This window comes from Suricata suricatta, chromosome 15 (genome assembly GCF_006229205.1).
Source record: "Suricata suricatta isolate VVHF042 chromosome 15, meerkat_22Aug2017_6uvM2_HiC, whole genome shotgun sequence".
Lineage (NCBI taxonomy): Eukaryota > Metazoa > Chordata > Mammalia > Carnivora > Herpestidae > Suricata > Suricata suricatta.
The window spans coordinates 4821605-4826794 of NC_043714.1; the positions used below are offsets into that span (position 1 = coordinate 4821605).

The 5190-nt window shown below is 37.3% G+C and overlaps 1 long non-coding RNA gene across 1 annotated transcript in view; it reads right to left on the bottom strand.

Annotated features, from left to right (window-relative positions):
• Nucleotides 1-1923: 1923 nt before the first annotated feature.
• LOC115278699 overlaps nt 1924-5190 on the bottom strand; it is a 3677-nt gene continuing 410 nt past the window's right edge. The window contains exons 2-3 of the long non-coding RNA XR_003903045.1: nt 4606-4685; nt 1924-2411 (exon numbers count right to left, since the gene is read on the bottom strand). This is a non-coding gene — a long non-coding RNA (uncharacterized LOC115278699). The remainder of the gene's footprint in view (nt 2412-4605; nt 4686-5190) is intronic.

Sequence of the window (5190 nt, forward strand, 5' to 3'; positions counted from 1 at the left end):
TCGGACAGATGTTTTATCAATCCCCATCGGCCTTAAATATAGATAGATAGCACAGAATACATTTCTGCTAGATAGCACAGATCCATAGCACCGAGACGTCATCTCTGGGAATGCTTCAAATCTAACTCCATATAACTCCATTTGAAATCAATTCAAAGAAACAATACTAATCATGAAGCCTCTCTAGGCATTTTTTTAATTTCAGCCCAATACGTCTTACCATTAAGTTCTTACTTGTCATTATTCCATAGCCTCTTCAGTTTTACAAAAATAGCACTCCAACTATCGCGGTGACTGCCTGGGTGGTTCAGTCGCTTAACTGTACAACTTCAGTTCAGGTCACCTCACGGTCCGTGCCTTTTAGTCCCTCATCAGACTTTCTGCTGTCAGCACAGAGCCTGCTTTGGGCTCTCTGGTCTCCCTCTCTCTGCCCCTCCCCTGAAACATAATTAACCTTTTAAAAAATAGCACTCCAGCTCTTAGATAGTTATGAGCAATGCTACTTCATTTTTCCAAATGTTGTGAATACCATCATTAATATGTTAAGTGCAATGAACTAAAAATGTGGTATTCTTCTTATTCTTTACTACACAGCATTATTGCAAAATTCCGTTCTGCCTCCTCTTAGGTTTTTTTTTAACACATAATTTTTTGTCTTTGCCCAAAAGCCAAACAAAATAAGAAACACTGAAATTGAAAATGTAGCATCACAATATTTCTGAATATTGGGCAAAGGGCATTTTTGAGTTTTTTCGCTGATAGATAAAGAGGTATGTATGTTTACATAAACCGGATACACTCCGTTACGGGAGAGACCAAAGGCGCTCCCAAATAAAACCACTGGCTGGTACAGACACGCTTTTGTCCTTGATGCCAACAATCCCTGGACCAGCAGTGCAGAGGCAGGGACTGCTGGCTACGCCCTGGGACACCCTCAGGCTGTGTCTACTTTAACAGGATGCGGGTTTTCTATCATTTTCGTGTACGCCTCGCATTTTTACACTGCTGGTTTAACACGAGGCTGTTCTAAAGTATGAGAGTGGGATACGGGCGAGCTCAGTCAGTGGAGTGTGCGCCTCTTGATCTTGGGACCATGACTTGGAGCCCCACATGCATGGAGAGATTTCGTTAAAAACAAATTCCAAAGAGAGCATCCAGGCAACCCATATCTCCTCCTAATGCCATAACATGTATCTCTCCTCTTTTTATTTTGGACAGCAGCACCATATGTCCAAACTTTGAAGAGGAGATGTCTCAGGAGACTAGTTAGCGGTTTAGAAAATACATATTTTGGTGGTTTTAGCACCATTCACGCTGTCTGTCTTCTTTCTTATAGACATTGTACCGACACCAACCACCTACTCAGGACCTTTCCACTGGGGTGCGTGGGCTGGTCCTCCGCATTCCTAGTGGCCCCTAACTGGGACCTGAGTAGAAGGCATTTCAAAGGTAAGCTCCTTCTCTGTTGTTGGGAGTAAACACAATCCTCTGTCAAAGATTTACTTCCTAGAGGATGAGCCTCTTGCCCATGAATAACTGCTGAAGGGCCTTAAGGAATGTAAATCTCAAAGAAAATTCTTTAGGCTCATTTTATGCTTAAAAACAGACTATTGTTAGGGAATCCCGCCCTTGTAATGACTTATTTGTTCCTGTTATTTACTACTGTCCTGTTAAGAATGACCCTTTCTGGAGCATGTCTTTACTTCAAGGACCTTGAACTATATAGTCATTAAAGAAAAACTGTAACCACCCATGTTATATATCTGACTATCTTAGTAAAACGTAGTATTAGCACCAAAAAAAAGAAAAGAAAATGCATATTTTTACATATATACATATATAGTAATCATATCCCAATAGTGTAATTTCTACTACATTTTCAACTCAAAGAAAAGCAACACAAGTTTTCATATTTCCGTTTTAATAGAATTCATATTTCAAATGAGTGCAATTAAAGACAAAGTCTGAATAAACGTATTTAAAATTATTGAAAAGAACTGCAAAGATGGATTTCATACAGGATTATTCAACACATATATTACTTAAATCATTTCTCCCTGGTATTCTCAGACATAACTTACATAATTAAATACTTAATTCATACCTATATGGAATATTAACCATCTAAGAAAATAACATAATAAAAATAAAGGAATAGCATACTTGTTAAGATTCTGTTACATTGTGTAATTTAAACTTTGTTTTTAAATTCTTCAAATTACTCTATACGGAAAGATAAAGCAAGAGAGACTGCATTGCATGGCAGGACACAGCTAATCAGTTATTGCTGAGAAGTCTCTTATTTTACTCTTCTTAATATGTCATAAAATCACATGTTTCATCTCTATCTACAGTTAATATGATTCCAGGTACTTTTTTCTTCAAGTTAGATTTATATTCTCCAGCAATGCCTGCCAGGGAGGAGAAGAAGAAAAATGTCATTTATAATCTGGGTGTTAATGTATTTTAAAATGTGTGTAGGTTTAATATAGTTATATTTTATTGTATTTATTTTGCTTGAAGAATCTGCGGGCTCAATGTACAATCTAATCCTAAGAATATAGGCTAATGTGTGTGTGGAGGCAGGAAGGGTCAATCAGTACTTCTAGATATTTTACATTATGACTTCCCCACTAAAGTGTTATAATATCTAAATAAACCAAAAAATGAACTTGGTATAACCTAATAACTCATAAGTATTCTGCAAATGTATTCATCTGTAATACTGTGTTTCTAATACTTGTTAAATAATGAGGAACACACACTCCTATAGAGGAATCACTAAATCCCAAAGCTCTGCAGTTTACCAAGGGCATATTGATCAGCTCTGTCTTCCATGAATCTAGTCTCAGGAGAAGTAAGTTGGCATGCAATATTTTGTATTATAGCACAGTACTTGTTTTTTGAGAACTTTTGCAGATATGTTGTTTTTGAACTTTACATTTATTTACTCATTCACATAAAATATATTAAAAGCAAGAAAGAGTAAATGTGGCTTCATTTAGGTAACTTCAACAGCCTAATGAATTTTCTTTCTTTGTTCATGCTTTACATTATTCTGAAGGTTTGAGATAGATTGAGAGTAATTCATTCAAGTATCTTGCTACTGAATGATAAATGATCTAGCTCATTTTCTTAATCTAAAAGAAGAGAATCTTTTAACTTAGCCACTGTAAATAAGTGGAATTAAGAGTGCCCATTATTATTATTAATTTATAATTAATTTTCTATATATATTCATTTAAATTTTACTTACTAATATTTATTTATTTTTGAGAGAAACAGAGTGCGAGCAGGTGAGGGGCAGGGAGAGAGGAGAACACGGAATCTGAAGCAAGCTCCAGGCTCTGACCTGTCAGCACAGAACCTGATGCAGGGCTCGAACTCAAGAACTGTGAGATCATGACCTGAGCTGAGGTCATACACTCAACAGACTGAGCCACCCAGGTGCCCCTATTATTGCTTTTCAGAGAAGAATAAACATAGCAACCACAAGTCAGGATTGTCTTAGGAACTGGCACAAGAAACCTGTGAGATGAGTTTGTTGGGGCGGATTAAGTCACATAGGCCAGATGGAGATATTCGTAGATACTTGTACACTACATGACTTCCATTTCTACCCTCACAAGTTACAAAACTAGTGTCTTTAAAGGGACTTGTCCGTGGTACTGAAACACTGAACCCACAAATATGTTGGCTTTGATCTGCACTGGAAAAGAACTACCAGGAAGAAAGATCTCTGCAAAAAAATGAATATCTTTCCTTTGTAAATAAATATCATAATTTTCATCAGAATTTTTTAGGTTATTCAAATACTTTATTGCTCTAGGGCTTCTAGGGTAATTTGGCCAGAATGAAAATTCTGACTTACCATTTCACTCTGGCAAAGTATCGTATGCTAGAGCAGATGATGATTACATGTTCATTATGTTTTTCATTCCTTGCTTTTTCTTTTATTCTTCCAATACTTTCTCTCTTCTCCTTACCTATCTTGCATAAACCAAAATTTTAGGACCCAGTGCTACTTTTACTATATCATTTGAACAGTTTTTTTAAAAAAATAGAGCTTGGGGAGCCTGGGTGGCTGAGTTGGTTGAGCATCTGACTCGCGGTGCCTGGGTTCAACCCTGCGTAGGGCTCTGTGCTGACAGCTCAGAGCCTGGAGCCTGCTTCGGATTCTGGGTCTCCCTCTCTCTACCCCTCCCCCACTCACCCTCTGTCTCTTTCTCCTTCAACGATCAATAAACATAAAAAAAATTTTTTAATAGCTTTAAATAGATTTGTTCATCGAAATCTACCTGTGTAAGGTTTCTGTGCAAAAATAATATAACCCCAAAAGCTGAAATATTTTCAAAAATCACTCAACTGGTAAGGCTGTCAAAAAAGCTGTTTACTTTACTTAACTTAATCATGGTTGAGGACAATTGTAATGAACTCAAGAAAGCAGTCTGTGCATTTAGACCACGCTTGAACACTAAGGGAACAAGCTACAGATTAAGTTCATTATGTGCTGCTAACATCAGCTAGCTGGCTTTTTAAATTGTTCAATGTATCTTAAGAAAGTCAGCCTAATAAACGGAATAAGAAAAATAAATAAATACATACTCATAGGGCAGGACTTCTAGTCTGCGAGCACAAGGGACTCACTGCCAATCTTGTTGGCAATCTAGCACATCTCTTGTAATCTAGAGAAACATTTAATGGTCACTTATGTATATAGTTCTTACAAGTGTCAGGAACACCATGCTATTATTGTCACTAATTAATAATGAGAGCTACGGTTTAATGAGCACCCAACACAATGAATATTTAACCTGGGTCTTCTCATTAATTCTCTTCATAACACAACCAGGGAGATGTTACTGTTGTCTCATTTGAGAGAAAAGAGGAAAACCCAGCATCCAAATGTCAAGAATCTATCTCTTCACCATCAGGCAGCCTGAGTCCACAGAGCAAGCATTCCCCACAGCATGTGCTACCACTCAGCTTGCTTTGATTCCAGTGTGATTCATTCCCCGAGGCATTGAACACAGGCAGCTTTGGAATAAAGGTGTAACAACTCTGACTCAAGCACCTGAGTAAAATGGAATATTCCTCAAGATGACCAACCAAGTTAAGAAGAAGCAAAATGCTTAAAATCCATTTACCTATAAAGGGAAGTTTAGGCTTAGAAAGGAATTTAAAAGCAGC